This window comes from Chelonia mydas, chromosome 27 (assembly GCF_015237465.2).
Source record: "Chelonia mydas isolate rCheMyd1 chromosome 27, rCheMyd1.pri.v2, whole genome shotgun sequence".
In the NCBI taxonomy this organism is placed as follows: domain Eukaryota; kingdom Metazoa; phylum Chordata; order Testudines; family Cheloniidae; genus Chelonia; species Chelonia mydas.
In genome coordinates, this window is record NC_057860.1 from 10,620,473 (window position 1) to 10,640,581 (window position 20,109).

The 20,109-nt window shown below is 51.6% G+C and overlaps 1 long non-coding RNA gene across 1 annotated transcript; it reads right to left on the bottom strand.

The window, feature by feature from the left end:
* Nucleotides 1-4,518: 4,518 nt before the first annotated feature.
* On the bottom strand, nucleotides 4,519-6,631 carry LOC122463929. Its single transcript, XR_006287706.1, has 3 exons — nucleotides 6,538-6,631; nucleotides 6,215-6,458; nucleotides 4,519-4,560 (listed from the first exon to the last, which is right to left on the bottom strand). It is a non-coding gene; the product is annotated as an uncharacterized LOC122463929 (long non-coding RNA).
* Nucleotides 6,632-20,109: the final 13,478 nt, after the last annotated feature.

The window sequence follows — 20,109 nt, forward strand, 5'->3', positions numbered from 1 at the left end:
TGATATGTACAGTAGCCAATTAAAAAGCCAGACAGTCCAGCTCAACCTCTTATTGGCTCCTCTAAATCAGCTGGGCTGTGGATTCTGGAAGGTTAGTAACAGCGACAGCAGTTCCACTTCAGAGGTGGTTGCATTTCAGTGTTGGGCCTTCACTCCTACAAATGTACATAACTTGTTCCAGATTGGCTGCAGAGGTTGGGTGCCCAGCTCTGGACTGTAAGAGGTGCTGACCCCACCCCGAGCTCCTAAAGACTAACTGGCGTTGTGGGCACTCAGCACCTCTGCAACATCAGAGGCACATCAATCAACAGCCACTTTTTTGGTAAAATGATGCAATTAGCCACCCTGTTCCACCGCAGAAGTGGTTGCATTTCAGTGCATTCCTGTATGGAAAGTGTTGTGGAATCCTGTGTGATGAAGGAAGTTACATATTAATACCTAATTCCTTTTAGTAACATAAAATACATTGGTTTCAGCCATGTTAGTCTGTATTCGCAAAAAGAAAAGGAGGACTTGTGGCACCTTAGAGACTAACCAATTTATCTGAGCATAAGCTTTTGTGAGCTACAGCTCACTTCATCGGATACATATTATTATGAACTGTATCACGCACTACAGTGCTAGGTGCCAGGAATTCACAATCCAAAAGCAAGCAGGCAAGGAAAAGGAGGTTAAGGGAACATGCAATTTAAATGATAGATCTCTGCTTTTTAGAATCCTTTGCCTTGTTCCTGGCTCTATTCTTGAGTCCAAATCGTCAAAAGAGCAAGATTGTCAGATGTTCAGCATGCAAGACTGGAAACAGATTTTCAAAAGAGCTCATCTCCTGTTTAGGCTCTTGAAAACTGATGTCTGCCAAAGCTGGCTGAAGAGGTCATTCTGAAACTCCAGGGGGCATCAAATACTTCTGAATTTGCAAATCAGTTCTCAGGGTTCCTGCAATACTCACTCTGTCCTACGTGACAGAGTGATATTTGGCAACCAGATGGTCTGGCCAGAGTTTGAAAACACAGGAAAAACATATTCCATGCATTTGTTCTCTCATTCTTCCTTTCTCTTTATAATAATAAGGGCCCATCTGATTGCTCTGCGCATTCTTACAACAATTTAAAGAGAACATAGGAGCCAATACAATTCACTAAAGGTACAATCTAACCCATTGGATGGCCCTGACCTTAAAATACAATCTGTCTGAAGCACCTAGCACACCTTTGGGTACCACACAAATCAAATATTAATTATTATAGGTTAATAATTAGGGCTGTCAAGCAATTAAAAAATCACAATTTATCACACGATTAAAAAAATTAATTGCGATTAATCGTGCCGTTAATAATAGAATACCACTTATTTAAATATTTTGGATGTTTTCTACATTTTCAAATATATTGATTTCAATTACAGCACAGAATACAAAGTGTAAAGTGCTCACTTTGTATTGTATTTTTGATTTGCACTGTAAAAAGCAAAAGAAAGTATTTTTCAATGCACCTAATACAAGTACTGTAGTGCAATCTCTTTATCATGAAAGTTGAACTTACAAATGTTAGAACTGTGTACAAAAAAATAACAACATTCAAAAATAAAACAATGTAAAACTTTAGCACCTACAGGTCCACTCAGTCCTACTTCTTGTTCAGCCAATCACTCAGGCAAACAAGTTTGGTTACAATTCGCAGGAGATAATGCTGCCCATTTCTTGTTTACAATGTCACTTGGAAGTGAGAACAGGTGCTCATATGGCACTGTTGTAGCTGGCATCGCAAGATGTTTTCATGCCAGATGCACTAAAGATTCATATGTCCATTCATGCTTCAACCACCATTCCAGAGGACATGCGTCCATGCTGATGACGGGTTCTGTTCGATAACGATCCACAGCAGAGTGGATCGACGCATGTTCATTTTCACCATCTGAGTCAGATATCACCAGCAGAAGGTTGATTTTCTCTTTTGGTGGTTTGGGTTCTGTAGTTTCTGTGTCAGAATGTTACTCTTTTAAGACTTCTGAAAGCACGCTCCACACCTCTTCCCTCTCAGATTTTGAACGGCACTTCAGATTCTTAAACCTTGGGTCGAGTGCTGTAGCTATTTTTAGAAATCTCACATTGGTACCTTCTTTGTGTTTTGTCAAATCTGCTGAGAAAGGGTTCTTAAAATGAACATGTGTTGGGTCATTATTCGAGACTGCTATAACATGAAATGCGGGTAAAACAGAGTAGGAGACATCCAGTTCTCCCCCAAGGAGTTCAGTCACAAATGTAATTCACGCATTATTTTTTTAATGAGCATCATCAGCATGGAAGCGTGTCCTCTGAAATGGTGGCCGAAGCACGAAGGGGCATACGAATGTTTAGCATATCTGGCACGTAAATACCTTGCAATGCCGGCTATAAAAGTGCCATGCGAACGCCTGTTCTCACTTTCAGGGGACATTGTAAATAAGAAGCAGGAGGCAGTATCTCCCGAAAATGTAAACAAACTTGTTTGTCTTAGCAATTGGCTGAAAAAGAAGTAGGAGGAGGAGGATGACGACAAGAAGAAGGACAAGGACAGGGACAAGAGTCTGGAGGTGTGCTGTGAGACTTGGAAAATCAGTGAACTGAAGTAAGGGAGACCCTGCCTCAGTAGGGGAGGGAGACTCCCTTCCCTAGCATCTAAGGACTGCAGGTATTTCACCAAGGGGGAAGAGGGTAAGAACCTGCAGAGGTTGAGAGGGACTGGGGCTCAGACTCAGGAGCAAACCCAGACCCCTCCCCTGCTTCCCTCCTTTACCACCTTCCTGGGCCATTAGCAGGGCCATTGGTGCCCCAAGACCAGGGGCAAAGGGTGGCATCTTAGCTCCCCACCAAGAAAAGCACAGCACCCACCAGACTAACATCGGCCATCTTGTCACACAATATAATTGAAAATGCAGAAAAACATCACACAATAGAATGCCAATTGAAATGTATTAAATATTTTTGATTAATTGCAATTAATTTTTTCTCATCATGATTAATTTTTTGGAGTTAATCGCATGAGTTAACTGTGATTAATCAACAGCCCTATTAATAATACATGTTCTTGCCCATCAATAATAATTATAAACTCCATGCCTGGTGTTGGTCTTTATTATTGTTTGTATTGCAGGGGTTTCTATTGTATAACCCTTACTAGCACCTGTCCTGAACCAGGAGCCCACTGTGCTGGCTGCTGTACAAACAGAGAACAAAAAGACAATCCCTTCCCTAAAGAGCTTTACCCTTGGGGCCTGATCCTGCTCCCATTAAAGTCAAAAAGGGGGATTTGTCATTCACTTCAGTGGAACAAGATAAGGCCTTCTGTTGTTCGCCAACCTTACCCAGATGCTTGTAGTCAGGGGCCATCAGGTGCAGGTTGGGTTGCAGGCCTCATCGAAGGACCATCCTAGCTAGATTCATGCAGGAGGGCTGAGGAGATCTCAAGCCATCTTGCAAAGGGAGCCAGCTCTTCTTAGAGTTCAGAGTTTGGAGCCTGGGCTTTGATCTCCCTGCAAACAGAGAGCCGGCAAGGGATTTTACAGACCCCCGCCCCCGGCCTGACTGCGGTAGGGAAGACCGGTCCCAACATGCCCTACAGGCCTAGAACCAAGGCCTGGTGGGCTGGAAATAGGAGCTTTTTCCAATGCAGTGCAGGGCCCCTAAGCTCTAAAGCCTTTGGGGGGGCCAGGAAAATTGGGGGTGCCCAGGGCCCATGCAATAGAGAGAATCAGGAAAAGGTTCCAGTTGCTCCATCCCTAGATATTGGTGCAGGGATCTTCCCAATAGTCCACACTCCTCCCCTGTCCCCAAGGGACAGGACTTCCCTCGTTCCCCTGGGGAGACTATCCCACAGCCAGACGGTTCTTGCTGTTCCCTAGGGGAAGTGCCTCAGCACAGGCCTGGCTTGGGGATTAAGGGGGGATTCACTCCACTTGGCTCCAGAGGCCCGGAGAGGCTGGGGAAAAGCAGCAGCTGGAGGTGAACGAACTGGGCTGGGAAGGCTCAGGTCGGCTGGAGGAAGGGACTGGAGCAGGGAAATGAGGAGCGGTAAGGGACAGGCCACAGCGCTGGAAGTAGGGGGTGACAGAACAGAGCACCGAGGAGCCAGGGGAGGGGCGGCAGGTGGGAAATCAGGCAGGGAACGGGACTGGGATGGGCGTGGAGCTGAGATGGGAGACCCCAGGTCCAGGGAAGGGGACCAGTGCCCTGGCAGTTTCATGCGTCAGTCACCGATGGTCCTTTCTAATGCCTCGGGGAATCGCCAGATGGGGCTGGAGGGGAAGCCCGTGTAGTGGTTAGCGAACAGTGGGGGATGAAGGGCACAGAGGGACTCAGGGCTCCTGGGTTCTGCTCTTGGCTCTGGGAGGGAGTGCTGTTTAGTGGTTAGAGCCACTTTTCCTGAGTCCTTTTCCTGGCTTTGGGAGGGAGCCTGGGGTGGACTTCTAGATTCTATTCCCAGCCCTGCCATTGACCTGCATGTGGCCGTGGCCACGGTGAGATGGGAAGAAGCATACTTGCCTGTCTCTCTGCGGGGCTCAGTGCGTGATGGAGACCCTCGCCTGAAAGAGAAGGAGGCATGTTTCCAGCCAGCTGGGACTTTCCATCCAAGCCTCAAGGAAATGGCTAGCTCCAGCTGGGAGTCCGTCCGCACGTGCGCTCAGGAGTCTGACCGCCGTGGCCTGCGGCTCTGAAGGGGCTGGGGGGTTAATGCCACTGGCTTGGCAGCCTCCGGGAGCTCCCGCCCGATGGCAGCCCTCCTGGGGTCAGAGCACCCTGCAGGGTGCGGCCTCGTGGCCTCTCCCTGGAGCAGCAGTAGCCATTTGGAGGCTCCTGGGCTTATCACCTGTATGGGGGGGGGGGAGGGCTTTAAAGTGGTTACAGCCAATCTCCCCATCCCTCTTCTGGGCCTGAGGGCCCTGTGGGGGCAGGTGCAGAGCAGGGGCAGTGCATGCTTTGGGTGGGGGTGAGGGGCTCTTCCTTAGCAGCTCCCCTTTGTCTGATGGGCAGGGATGGACTTCCCCTGCCCCCAAAGCCTAGAGCCTCTCCTGGCCTGGCTTGGAGGGCGTAGGTTGGGAGGGGAGTTGACCTGGAGACAGATGGGAGCCGGGGGGGAAATCTGTAGGGGGACATGGGCAATGAAGGAAGCTGCCTTGCTTCAGAAACCCTCACAACAGTGTCCGTCACAGGGCCTGGCTTGAGCACCTTGCTGGCCAACCATCACCAATGCAGTGCAGGTCCGGCAGAAGGCCAGGGGAGAGATGTGAGGGGTAGCCCAGAGGGGTAGCCCAGGGGCCGGCAGGCAGGGGTGCTGGAACAATTTGTATAGGGGAGGTGCTGAGAGCCATTGAACCAAATTGCAAGCCCTGTATATAATGGAAACCACTTCAAGCCAGGGGGTACTGCAGCACCCCCCGCACTCGGAGTTCCAGCACCTACGCCGGCAGGGAGAGGGTTAACAACCGCTGAGCCGCAAAGCTAGCACAGATGTCCGCTCTCCCTGCTGGGATCAGAGGGGCGCACAGCTGGGCCTAGCTGGAGTGTGGGGGTGCCCACGGGGTGAGGTGAGACTCTACTGAACAGGTCTGAGGGCAGCCCTGCCGAGTGTGTCACAGCCCCCCTGCCCCAGTGCTTGATCCGCTGAGGATATGAGTTTGCCGCGGCCCAGCTGGGGAGCCTTAGCACTTGTGCATTGAGCTCTGGCGGGTCCCCAGTTCAGTCCTGGTGCATTGGCCAAGCTAGCAGCCATCACGCATGCAGCTGCAACCAGATCACTCTTGTCAGTGTCTGGCTCGCCTCTGTGCCCTCCCCGGGTGGTGAGGAGCCAGGAGATGCTGGGTCATGCTCCCCCCTTTGCGAGGGCTGCAGCCGTGAGGCGTCTTTCATTACAGCACCACCCCATGCCGGGCAATGCAATGTTCATAGCGACTCTGCGAAACTAGGCTGGCTAGAAATATTAGTAAGTGATCCAATTAGAGAGGGGAATCGCCTCCTGGCCCAGCCCGGTGGAGCTGCACCTCTAATAGGCAACTCTGAAATAGCCTGATGGAGCAGGGTGGTTATTAGGCTGCAGAATTTGCATGCATAGGAGGGGTGCAGAATTCCAGCCACCCTTGCTTTCAGGCAGGCAGCACTGTCTAGTAGTTGGAGCTCAGGACTAGGACATCTGGGTTCTTCTCCTGGCTCTGGGCAGTGGTACCAGTATGATCAACTCACATTTCAAGAGGTGGGAAACTTATCTGCAAGAGATCTTCCAAAACCATGGCGGGTCTCCTAATCGCTGTTTCATTCAGGGAATTCTTGCTAGGTGAACAGGGCTCAAATTGCAGATTTTCCCTCCTTCGCTTTCCAGACATCACTGCCCAGGCTGCTCCTTTCCTGCCCACTGCTGCAGTTTGAGCTCTAGGCTGTGAGGGCCTCTGAGCTCACAAGCTAAGCAGGCTTGGGCCAGCTGACCGCCCTGGATGGAAGATGGGCAGGTATTCAGGACAAGGTGATGGGGTGGTAGCTAGTGCTCTTCCCACTGAGTCAGTACTCACCTAATGCCCCAACGAGATTCTGTAGGATGCAGGGAGAGGTGTGGGTAACATCAAGCTGTGGTCTCCTCTCTGAGTCACTGCTGACCAAAAGCCCTGCCATCTTTCTGACTATGCTCCTGATAGTCATTAAATATCCCCAGCTGCTTTTGCAAGAGCAGAGTGGACAACACCCAGCCCTCACCTGCTGCTTTTCCATCAGCAACTCTCAAAGCACTTTACAAAGGAGGTCAGTAGCATGATCCCTGTTCTACAAATGGGGAAACAGAGGCACAGCAAGGAGACATGATTTGCCCTAGGTCACCCAGAAGGCTAGCCGCAGAGCCAGGAGTTGAACCCTTGTCTCTGGAGTCCTAGATCAGGACTTGATCTATTAGGCCACAGGGGTATAACGGAATCAGGGGACCACAGCTAAAAGTCAGAGAGGACCTAGTGATGCCCCTTTGGGCTCTGTAATTAGGAGCTCCGGGCTGGATTGCCACAGGGGACTAAACCTGCTTGGAAGGTGCACCTGGCAGTGGCCTGACTAATGCCAGAGATCAGCTAATGCTGGGAGGGGGACCTGGACCACCTGGTGGGCAGGACGAGGAGAGGAGGAAGAGTGGCTGTGGAAGTGGGGGATGCAGAGGGAGGGGAAAGGGGGTAGGGAATGGGGTGTGATCTCTCCCCAGGGGCCATGTGGTCCCAGCATGCACACCAGGTGCCTAGGCCTTTGCTTGGGGCAGTTAATTGGGTAATTGCTTTGATTATCAAGGGGGTGGGCAGAGATCTGAGCTCTAGCATCCCCCATGGAGAGAAACCCAGTTCCCTTAAGGCCTCTCTCTCCCATCCCCACTGTGAGTCAGGAGCCCGGAGACGTCTGGCACTGGGTGCCTCCCAATTTCCGCCCCCCCCCCCACCTCAGGGACTCTGAAAGGGCTTGTGAAACCTGAACTCAAAGCCACCAGCCTAGTCAGCACTAGTTCGCATCATCCACTGCAGCGTCCTGACTTCTAAACCCAGCAGCCTGGGCCATGGGCTTGGGGAGCACTCGTCCAAGAAAGGGTTAAACATCATATGCTGCTTTCTGCCCAGGGCTGCCTCAGATTCACCGCCATCCCCATGGTCTGGGAGAATTGACAACTGAAATAGCCAGGGGGTTGGGGGGTGGGAGTGAGGGGTATCGGCAGAGCCATGGGTGGGTTGCCCAGGACTGGGATAGCAGGGGGCTATGGGTCAGGAGCGGGGGGTATCGGCCGAGCTGTGGGTGGGTGGCCCAGAACTGGGATAGCAGGGGGGCCATAGGGGTTACTCAATGGGGACGCTACCCTGGCCAGCCTCTCCTGCCTTTCGCTCTGTTTGGCCTGGGCCCAGAGGGGCCGGGCTGGGACTCCACTTCCGGCTGTACGGGTTCGCACCTGCTGTGCGCTAGGAATCCTGTCGCCGGGGGTGGATTCTGCACCATAAATAAACCCGCGTTGTCTCTCCCCCCTGTGTTTATCTGTCTATGGCAGGGCTTCCGCCCGTCAAGGCAGGGCGGTCTGAAGCATCAAACGTGACAGGGGCGGCTGTGGGGGCAAAGAACAAGGAAGGGGAGAGGGGGCAGCCGGGGGAACGGCACGGGACTCTAAGTCAGCTGCAGTCCCAATGTCTCTCTCTCTCCATGCTCCACCCCAGGGGGCTCCACGACCAACCCTTTGGGTGATGTCTCAAAGCCCGTTCGAGTGCCCATCCACTCATTTGAACGGGCTTGGGACCTCTCTCTGAACCTTGCTAGCGGGATGGGGACCATGGCCCGGGGAAGAGGTCCCGTGGATCCGTGAGTGGCACCAGCAGCAGGGGGTGAAGGGAGGTGGGCAAAGACCGGACAGTGGCCCCCGGAAATGGAAAGGATCGGGAGCAAGAGGCAGGGCAAGCGTCCTCCTCACAGTCTCTCCTGCCCATGTGCCTCTGGCCTGCAGGGCAGAGGGGCAGCTGGACCCGCCAAGGAAGGGCCCCATGGTTGCTGGGATCTGGTCACACCCACCTGCACTGGCGCCAATGATCGCCCCGGAGTAGTGAAGGCCCCTCGCCTACAGTTGGGGAGCATGTCCCTTCCCAGCAGTCATTGCAGGATCCCCTCCCACCCCAGGAGAAGACCTCTAGGGGAGGATTGTGGGGGGGAAACAAGCCACTGTGCGGCTGCTGTGGCGGGGGGGAGGGGGTGTACGGCCCCTGGGCCGTACATGGCTAGCAGGACAGAATGGGTTCGGGCAGGGGCGGCCGCTGCCATAACTCCAGCTCCGCATAAGGATTTAGTGGGGTCAGTGTGCCACTCCAGAACCAAGATGGGACTCAGAATGGTGCCCAGATGCCAGGGTGATAGCCAGGCAGGGCAGAAACACATGGCTGGATGAACGGGTGGATCCCCTTTTTATTAGCAGCTGCAATGGTACTAAAGGGATTTATTCTGAGCAAGGTGGGACTGCAGCCAGAGTACAGTGCTGGCTTTGGGGGCATGAGGCAGTGAGTTAGGTTGCCTTATCGGTTAGGTCTACGGGGAGGCTAAAGGATCTACTACTGCTAGTAGCTGAGGGACAGCTCCTTTAGTTCCTGTGCGGGGGCCTGTATGTTTAAAATCATAGAATATCAGGGTTGGAAGGGACCTCAGGAGGTCATCTAGTTCAACCCCCTACTCAAAGCAGGACCAATCCCCAACTAAATCATCCCAGCCAGGGCTTTGTCAAGCCTGACCTTAAAAACTTCTAAGGAAGGAGATTCCACCACCTCCCTAGGTAACACATTCCAGTGCTTCACCACCCTCCGAGTGAAAAAGTTTTTCCTAATATCCAACCTAAATCTCCCCCACTGCAATTTGAAACCATTACTCCTTGTTCTGTCATCTGCTACCTCTGAGAACAGTCTACATCCATCCTCTTTGGAACCCCCTTTCAGGTAGTTGAAAGCAGCGATCAAATCTCCCCTCATTCTTCTCTTCCGCAGACTAAACAATCCCAGTTCCCTAAGCCTTTCCTCATAAGTCATGTGTTCCAGTCCCCTAATCATTTTTGTTGCCCTCCGCTGGACGCTTTCCAATTTTTCCACATCCTTCTTGTAGTCTGGGGCCCAAAACTGGACACAGTACTCCAGATGAGGCCTCACCAAAGTCGAATAGAGGGGAACAATCACGTCCCTCGATCTGCTGGCAATGCCCCTACTTATACATCCCAAAATGCCATTGGCTTTCTTGGCAACAAGGACACACTGTTGACTCATATCCAGCTTCTCGTCCACTGTCACCCCTAGGTCCTTTTCTGCAGAGCTGCTCCCGAACCATTCGGTCCCTAGTCTGTAGCGGTGCATGGGATTCTTCCGTCCTAAGAGCAGGACTCTGCACTTGTCCTTGTTGAACCTCATCAGATTTCTTTTGGCCCAATCCTCTAATTTGTCTAGGGCCCTCTGTATCCTATCCCTACCCTCCAGCGTATCTACCTCTCCTCCCAGTTTAGTGTCCTCTGCAAACTTGCTGAGGGTGCAATCCACACCATCCTCCAGATCATTAATGAAGATATTGAACAAAACCGGCCCGAGGACCGACCCTTGGGGCACTCCACTTGATACCGGCTGCCAACTAGACATGGAGCCATTGATCACTACCAGTTGAGCCCGACAATCTAGCCAGCTTTCTACACATCTTATAGTCCATCCACCCAGCCCATACTACTTTAACTTGCTGGCAAGAATACTGTGGGAGACCGTGTCAAAAGCTTTGCTAAAGTCAAGGAACAACACATCCACTGCTTTTCCCTCATCCACAGAGCCAGTTATCTCGTCATAGAAGGCAATTAGATTAGTCAGGCATGACTTGCCCTTGGTGAATCCATGCTGACTGTTCCTGATCACTTTCCTCTCCTCTAAGTGCTTCAGAATTGATTCCTTGAGGACCTGCTCCATGATTTTTCCAGGGACAGAGGTGAGGCTGACTGGCCTGTAGTTCCCAGGATCCTCCTTCTTCCCTTTTTTAAAGATGGGCACTACATTAGCCTTTTTCCAGTCGTCCGGGACTTCCCCGGATCGCCATGAGTTTTCAAAGATAATGGCCAATGGCTCTGCAATCATATCCGCCAACTCCTTTAGCACTCTCGGATGCAGCGCATCCGGCCCCATGGACTTGTGCTCGTCCAGCTTTTCTAAATAGTCCCGAACCACTTCTTTCTCCACAGAGGGCTGGTCACCTCCTCCCCATGCTGTGCTGCCCAGTGCAGCAGTCTGGGTGCTGATCTTGTTCGTGAAGACAGAGGCAAAAAAAGCATTGAGTACATTAGCTTTTTCCACATCCTCTGTCACTAGGTTGCCTCCCTCATTCAGTAAGGGGCCCACACTTTCCTTGACTTTCTTCTTGTTGCTAACATACCTGAAGAAACCCTTCTTGTTACTCTTAACATCTCTTGCTAGCTGCAACTCCAGGTGTGATTTGGCCTTCCTGATTTCACTCCTGCATGCCCGAGCAATATTTTTATACTCTTCTCTGGTCATTTGTCCAATCTTCCACTTCTTGTCAGCTTCTTTTTTGTGTTTAAGATCAGCAAGGATTTCACTGTTAAGCCAAGCTGGTCGCCTGCCATATTTACTATTCTTTCTACACATCGGGATGGTTTGTCCCTGTAACCTCAATAAGGATTCTTTAAAATATAGCCAGCTCTCCTGGACTCCTTTTCCCCCTCATGTTATTCTCCCAGGGGATCCTGCCCATCAGTTCCCTGAGGTTGTCAAAGCCTCCTTTTCTGAAGTCCAGGGTCCATATTCTGCTGCTGTCCTTTCTTCCCTGTGTCAGGATCCTGAACTCGACCATCTCAGGGTCACTGCCTCCCAGGTTCCCATCCACTTTAGCTTCCCCTACTAATTCTTCCCGGTTTGTGAGCAGCAGGTCAAGAAGAGCTCTGCCCCTAGTTGGTTCCTCCAGCACTTGCACCAGGAAATTTTTCCCTTCACTTTCAAAAACTTCCTGGATTGTCTGTGCACCGCTCTATTGCTCTCCCAGCAGATATCAGGGTGATTGAAGTCTCCCATAAGAACCAGGGCCTGCGATCTAGTAACTTCCGTGAGTTGCCGGAAGAAAGCCTCGTCCACCTCATCCCCCTGGTCTGGTGGTCTCTAGCAGACTCCCACCATGACATCACCCTTGTTGCTCACACTTCTAAACTTAATCCAGAGACTCTCAGGTTTTTCTGCAGTTTCATACTTGAGCTCTGAGCAGTCATACTGCTCCCTTACATACAGTGCAATTCCCCCACCTTTTCTGCGCTGCCTGTCCTTCCTGAACAGTTTATATCCATCCATGACAGTACTCCAGTCATGTGAGTTATCCCACCAAGTCTCTGTTATTCCAATCACATCCAAACCAATCACATTTAGCCCTTTAGAGCTAAAGGGCTAGAGTTCTAGGCCATCTATCCACGCTAAACACTGCAGCTTCAGTGTAGATACTTCCTACAGCGACAGGAGGTGTTCTCTTGTCAGCGTAGGTAATCCACCTCCCCAAGAGGTGAATTCGTCTGTCAGCCTAGCACTGTCTACACCAGCTGCCTTTCTCAGGGGGTGTGGATTTTTAACCCTCCTGAGAGATGTAGCTATGCTGAAGTAAGTTTTCAGTGTAGACCAGCTCCTATGTCTGCTTTTTGTGCATGTTATTTATCTAGATTTTGTGTCTTTGCTATGACGGGTGTCAGGGAGGTTGGGACAGGTTGCTATGAACGGTGTTGGGGCGGCTGGATGTTCCAGTGCAGGTTGCTGTGACAGCTCTTGGAGTGTCCATGGCAGGTTGCTATGTCAGGTGTAGCACATCCAGGGTGGGTTGCTATGACAGGTGTTGGGGCGACCAAGGCAGGTTGCTATGATGATCGAGGCGGCTGAGGCAGGTTGCTATGACAGGTGTTGGGGCAGCCAGGGCAGGTTGCTATGACGGGTGTTGGGGCAACCAGGGCAGGTTGCTCTGATGTGTATCGAGGCAGCTGAAGTGGGTTGCTATGACGGGTGTCAGGGTGGCCAGGTGTTCCAGCGTGGGTTGCTATGACAGCTGTTGGAGTGCCCATGGCAGGTTGCTATGTCAGGTGCAGCATATCCATGGATGGTTGCTAGGACAGGGCCTGGGCATCCCTAGAGTGTTGCTATGATGCGTGTTGGGGCGGCCAGGGCGTGTTCCTGTGACTGGCATCTGTGGTGGGTTGTTATGATGGGCGCTGACCCCGCCCACTCCAGAGGAACTCTTGTTCCCAGCCCTGCTTTGGGGTTGCGGAGCATTTGGACTCCGGGTGCCCATCCCTGCTCCACACAGAGCCCCCAAGCCCTGGGCACTGACTCTGAATGCCCTGGACAGGAGGGTGTGGGCTTGGGTGGGTATCGCCTCCCCCTCACCTGTGGCCCAGTGGGTGGGGAGGGGGTGGCTGTGGCTGCAGGGTGCTCACCCACACACTGCTCCCGACCTGCCACATCCCCTTGTGCCAAACCTCCGAGAAGCCCCAGGGCGGGCAGCTGAAACCGGCTCCGAATGGGACCATCCTCTCCCACTGGAGCCAAATAATTGCTCAGTGCTTTGTTGTGTAGTGTCTGTGGCCCCGGGGCCTCCATTTGTGGGAACTTGCTGTGGCTAGTTGCCTCCCTCTTTAATTACCTTCCCCTCCTTGCTCGCTCTGGTGCTTACTCACTGCCTGGCAGCCGGGTGCAACTCCCAAACCCGGCCCGACACTGCCTCCCGCCCTCTTTCTCCCCCCAGCCTGCCCCCCACAGCCTTGCATCTCAGTCTGTGCTGACACAGCAAGAGTGCTGAGGGGCCGGAGCAGCAGGAAGGGGGCAGCAGTACTCCTGTTCCCAGAGCTGAGAGGGAAGTGGGGACTAATGGTTATGGAAGTGTGGGGGGCCTGGGATTCAGGACTCCCGGGTTCTATTCCTGAGTATGGTCTAGTGGTTACAGCAGAGGGAAATGGAAGCCTGGGTTTTTCTCCTGGTTCTGGGAGGATGTGTTGTCTGGGAACTGAAGCAGGCGGAATCCGAGCCAGGATACCTGGGTTCTCTTTGTTGCTTTGTGGGGGGGATGCTGTCTAGGGGTCCGAGCAGGAGAGACTGGGAGGCAAGACTCTTGGGTAAATTTCCCAGCTGTGCCACTGATTTACTAGGTGACCTTGTGCAAGTCATTTAACCTCTCTCTGACTCACTTGACCCTTTTGAAGTAGGGACTAATTTCACTCCCGCACCTCCCAGGGCTGTTCTGAGGCTCAGCTGATGTTTGCAAAGGGCTCCATAGAAACGCAAAGCATTCAAATAATGCTGAAACAGATCCATCCCCCTACCACCCCAGGCCTGCCCCCGAGGCTCCCCCTTGCATCAAATCAGCTGATGACTCACCATAACCCTCCCACAGAGATGAAGACCCCTCTCCATGGTTTGCCTGACAATTTCAAACTTGCCCGGAAATGGCCAATAAAAAGCTCAGAGGATGCATTAATATGAATCTCGGCCTGGGAAACTCACTTCAAAGCCGTTTCTGGATCCAGTCTTTGAGCTTGCTCATCAGAAGAGCCACTTGGCGAGCCCGTCAGGATTTTGCCCAGGAAAAATGATCCACTGGCAAAGGTATTTTGGATGAAATGACATTTTCCGTGGGCAAATGTCGATTCCGATGCAGCGTTTCGATTTTCCTCTCGGGAGAATCGAAGTGGAAGGTTTTGATTTGAGTCGCTGTTTGTCAAGGAAGCGACGTTTTGGGTTCGGAAGCGCTGATTCTGAGTGCAAACGTCCAACTCTTGTTTTGTTTGTTTGATTCGACGTTTCCGATTTGAAACCTTTTTTCTTCGGCAAAATTTTCCACGATGGCGAGTTTCTCCTTCCGAACAGAAACTAATGTTGAAATTTCCTGCAGGACAAAAATTCTATTTCCTGACCTGCTCTCCATTCTGGGAACAGGATCCAGAATCCCCACCTCAGCCCACCCCCCAAAAAAAGAGTACCTGCACGGCTGGGTTACACACATGTGCATCAATTTAGTGCTGGATTATTTGATGACAAAGGGGCGGGGAGAGGGACCTCCAAAAGGGCCCTCCCACTCATACTCTATTGGCTCATCCCCAGACAAGGAGAGGGGCCAAAAAGGAAATGGACTCAACCAATTGGGGTGAAACGAGCGCTGGATGGACCGCTTTGGATTCTGCAGTGCTCTGTCCATCCAGAAACCAAGTGTGGGCATGCGCAGGGCAATCTTCGGCCCCACTCCACCCACATGCCATGCCTCTGATCTGGGGAACCCACTCCAGGGGCAAGAAGCCTAGGTCTGCTGAGCCCCCATCCAGTGGGCTACCCACTAGACTGTACTGCCTCTCTACAACAGCCTGCCCTTAGCCCTGCACTGAAACAATACAGGACTCTCCGGCTTCTTCCCCCTGCAGTTGTTTACATCCAAACCTGCAATAGACCCAAGTACTGATCCTGCCGTCAGCAACCCTGGTTAAATCTGGGGTCACTCCAGTGAATGAATGAATAGTCACTCAGGGCTTAACCGGAACAAAATCAGACCCCAAATGGGCAAGACTCTCCTTGAAATTAGTGGGGATTTTGCCTGAATAAGAACACTGCAGGGCCTACTTTAAAAACCTTAGATCACTTTCTCTGAGACTGTCCTGGTGATGGTGTAAAAGGAGCCTTGAGCCCCGCTGCCGCCGTGAGACACAGATCCTTGTGACCCGAAGGGGCTCAAGTGACTCAGAAGGAGCTGCGAAGTGAGGAGGAGGACATCCATCCGTCAGGGATGATTTACACAGCAAGTGAAGTGGATTCAGTCCTGGCCCGATGGAGGCAGGACTAGATGACCCAGTGTGTGTCTGGGTGGCCGCATCACCTAGTGGGAAGGGCACTCGCTTAGGACTCATGAGGCCTGGGCTCCATTCCTAGCTCTGTCCCTGGATTGATGTAAGCATTGGCAAGTCACTTCCCCCCCAACCTTGCTGTCTGCCTCAGTTTCCCCAGCTATAAAATGAGGATAATGGTGCAATATGAGAGCTGGCTATTACTGTTATTTAGGTCCTGTCCAATTCTAATGATACCATGATCACAGCTGCTCTCAATCCCAGGCATTGGACTCTCCAGTTCTTTCCCAGACAATCTACCCTGCAGGAATAGGTTGTACTACTGTGATTCCACTGAATTTAGATTACGGTCTATCACCATAATCCCACTGCTGGAGCCACACGGGCAGGCCCCACTGAAGTCAAGGATGCTGCCTGCAGGCATTAGGGACCACCTGGATGGAGCTGATTACAGGGGGGGGGCTGAAACCAGGAAGAGGGCGAAGCCCTGCCCAGTGGGATTTACTTGCATCCTTTTATAAGGGTTGGGAATGTGGCCTAATGGATCGAGCACTAGTCTGGGACTCGGGAGCCTTGGGCTCTCTTTGTGGCCCTGCTACTAGCCTGGTGGGTGATCTCGGGCAAGTCACTTTCTTTCTCCGTGCCTCATTTTCCCCACCTATCAGTTGGGGGCATGTTTACAAAGAATGTTGCTATCTACTGATGGGAAGCACGATGAGACCTAGGGTTTATTACCGATAAACCCTAGAGTACTAATATAAGACCCAAGCCTGTACCTGGACCCTTGGAGGACTGGGGCCAGAAGCTGCAGTGGTTCGAACCAGTGCTTTTGAATCTCGTAGTATTTCTTTTTAATAGAAGGGATGAGACCATTGAGTAGTTGTTAGTGGTTGGTAACAGAAGGCTGGAATGGGGCTATTTAAACCCATGTGATTTGGGTGTGTGCGTGCTGTATTTCACTGCAAAATATAAAATTCTCCTGGTAGGGTCGTGGCCTTAGCATGTAATCTAAATTTAAGGGAATGACAGCCTTAGTTCCGCACAAAAAATGAGAATTTTTCCTTGGGAAATTGACCATTGTCAGTGAAACTCAAATTTCTGACTGAGTGAGGGACAGTCAGCTCAAAAACGTTTGGAGTAAAGTTAGGTTTGCTTCCTTTCTTTCATAAACTTTAAGGCCAGAGGGAACCATTGTGGTTATCCAGTCTGTCGTGTATAGTTCAGGTCACAGAACATCACCCATCGAGTCCTGCATTCGGCCCAACTCCTTGTCTCCTTGAGTTAGAGCACATCCTGTCTTAATAACTCCTAGTGATGACAAATTGACCCCAACCTCTGGGAAGCTCTTCCAGTCACCCTCACGGCACCTTATTTCCAGGTTGAACTTTGCCGATTTCAGCTTCCAGCCACTGGATCTTCCTAGGCCCACGTGTTTTATCAGTGTCCACCTTTTTCCTACACACAGAGAGAGCAGCCACTTTTACTTTAGGCTGATGACAACAGCAAGAAAGAACAAAAATAAAGTCTTCAGGACTGAAAGAACACGGCGTGGGTCTCCCCTCCTGAAACAGCTGCTTGTTCCTGCAGAATGGCAGAATCCTCAGTGATTTAAAGGGACAGAACACAGAAAACAAAGGCATCACAGATTCAAGCTACCCCGGGTGCGCATTGTAATGTATGAAACAAACAAATCAAACACCACATGATCGAGAGTGACAGTGAAATATCAAATCCTTCTCAATAATATTTGCTGAAGGCACAATAATAATATTTGCTGATGGGTTATACACTGTGGCATGGATCCATGTGCTCATTAATTCTACCAGGAGCTATGTTAATAGCCAGCAATTAGATGCACCATCATTTTTGCCCTTGATCAGGATGCTGGTCCAAGTAATGCTGTGCTGCTGTAGTTGGTGACTTGACTTACCCTGGAGGGTGGGTGCGTTTGCGTGCACGAGTGTATATGCAGCATTTGTGTCACTGTGCGTGACTGTGTGCACGCACGCATGTGAGAGCAAGTGAGGCAGGGAGGAAGAATGGGGACCAGTGTGTAAAGAACCTGTGTAAAGAACCCTGTGACAATCGCCCTGGAGCCGACTGTATCCATCTACTCCAGCCTGCCATTTCTGACAGCGATCGGCCCTCCTCCTTGCTCCTTAACGGGGTAACAGCCAATTGTGCAATATTCCCCCATGGGGCAGGAATTGCCCCTGGACCCCCACTGGCGATGGGCCTACTGGGTCACGCAGCGGTGCACGACCTGTTGGTCTCCTAGTCCTGGCAGCACCACAGGAGCTGGGGTATTCGCTGGCGGAGGGCACCTGCTTGACCTACCTAAGGGAGTGTCTCACCGCCCAGCTGTGAGCTGAGTGAGCAGCCAGCAGCGAGCTGAGGGCTGCAGCCCTTAGGTGGACTGTGTACTCAGCGATTCTGCAGGAAAGCGGAGCTGGTCTGACAGGTTCGCCCAGGGGAGGGCTTGCAGTCAGGAGACCTGGGGGATGAGACAGTTGCGTCTCTCTCTCTTGCCCGTACAGGGCTGTGAGTGGGGGACACCAGCTGAGGAGCAGGAGTGTCGCGTCTCTGATTTACGACCCTCGCCTCACCCGGGCCCGCTTGCTTGACCTGGTGGAGGGGGGTGCATCTTTGAATCTGGACGAGGTGCAAGGCCAATCCCATTGCTCTGCAGCTGCTGGGGAAGCCCCTGCTGGAAAAGGGGCCTGGCGGGGGGAGGGAGAATGCTGCGATCTCAGGCTCATTCTTTGCAAAGGGGCTTCTGAAACATAAATCCAGCCTGCTCTGCACCTAAAACTTAGGTCGACCCAGGTATGAAAAATTCACACTCCTGAGAGATGTAGTTAAACTGGCCTAAGCCGCCGGGTAGATGCCGCTGGCTTGATGGCAGAATTTCACCGCTTCTCGAGGGGATGGATTTACTACAGAGATGGAAAAAAAAAAACCCACCTCCGTTGCTCTAGCAAGTGTCTACACTACAGTGCTACCCTCCACCTCTGCTGCGTGTGCATTCACACATGCGTGTCATCAGCATGTCTCTGTCGGTGACTGTAGGTACCCAGCGCTAGCGCCAGGTGCGTGGTGTGCCGTGTCGTCCCTGACGCAGTGGGTCTGGGCGTGGGGTGCAGAGCGTCTGATGTAGCGTGGTGAATCAGTGGGTGCGGATGCTGTAGTGGGTCTGGGTGTGGGGCACAGTGCCTCTGATGCAGAGCATATGTGCCAGTGTGTCTATGTTGGATGCAGGAGACGGATGCAATGGGACTGTCCTTCCCACAGCTCCAGCCCATTCTAATTAGGTCAGTTTCGCTCCATAATGAATATGACTCACAAAACTTTGCTGGCCAAATGGGACCTGCCTAGCTCACTGGAGCTGGGCACTCTGAAGACTGGTCACTGCAATACCCCTCCTTCCTCCCAAGAAGAATTCTCCTGCAGGGTGAGCTCCCGCTCAGCAGCAATCTCAGAGCCAGCTGGATCCCATTTATAGGAGGAGCGAGTGCCTGGTGTCAGGAATAAAGGCTTCCAGCCCGAGAAGAACAGGGAAGTGAATCCAAACCAGCTCTCAATTGGAGCAATTACGGCACCTTCGTAAGACAAAATCTGATTTGCTCGTTTGGGCCTAAATCATTAATGTCGTTAATGATTTCTTCGAAGAATTAGAAAGTGGTTTGTATATCTCATTGCAGGGCTCATAACCCAGGAAAGGTGTAATTTACAAGTGGGTAATCCAGCCCTGGTGGTGTCATCCGCGCCTGGGGGAGGCACTGACATCACGCCACTTGGATGGCTCACAAGTTCAGCTCCCTTTGATCGCGCCTGTTAAACAAACCTGTTCCTGCATTTGGCTTTAATGACAATCTTTGTCTTTCTCTAATGCCCTTGGCGCAGATCCTGAAAGGGATTTAAGCACCTAATTCATATTGATTTCAGTGGCAGATAGGAGCCTAAATACCTTTGTGGATCTAGGCCCTTCTGCTTGAGGAGCTTAGAGCCAGTTTCCCTGACCTGTGGTGCAGGGAGCTCTCGCTGGGGGTCTACAGACAGCTGGCTTTGCTGGTGGGTTGCAGTTTGCTCCATGCTGGACAGGAAAAGTACTGTAAACTAGTCAATTTCACAGTGGTTCTAATCAGTTCTCTTGCCATTGTCCTGGGGTATCTGGGTTTGCAGGAGGGCTGTTTCAGTTGTTCTCCTTGCACTTCAAAGACCCGTATGGGGACAGCACCGGGGTTGAATGGCCGCAGTTTGTTTGCCATTAGTTTTTGATAGGAAGTTCATGGGAAATGCACCGGACTTGAGTCTCTCTTTCTTTACAACTCCTGGGCCCGATCCTCAGCTTGTGTAAATGGGTGCAGTTCCATTGACTTCAATGGAGCTACGCTGATTGACACATCCTGGGGATCTGGCCCATTGACTTTAATGGAGCTACACTGCTTTATACCAGCTGGGGACCTGATGGCAAGTCTTCATTGGCACCAGTGCAAAACACCACCCAACCCAAATGCTAGTGCTTTACACCCAGCTTTGCCCAGGTGTAAACGATGGCACAAGGTTCAGGGCGACAGAAAGATTGTGCCCATGGACAGCCGAATGGGGGAAATCTGGTGATATCTGGAGGAATGTAAACCCCCTAGAACCTCGAAAAAAGTTCTAGTTTTTGCAAAACTTTCCTGGTGTGTCTGAGACATTGTTTTCATGCTTAGTTTAACTCTCGCTGCTCCTGGGAAATGTTTATCCCTAGACAATGGCA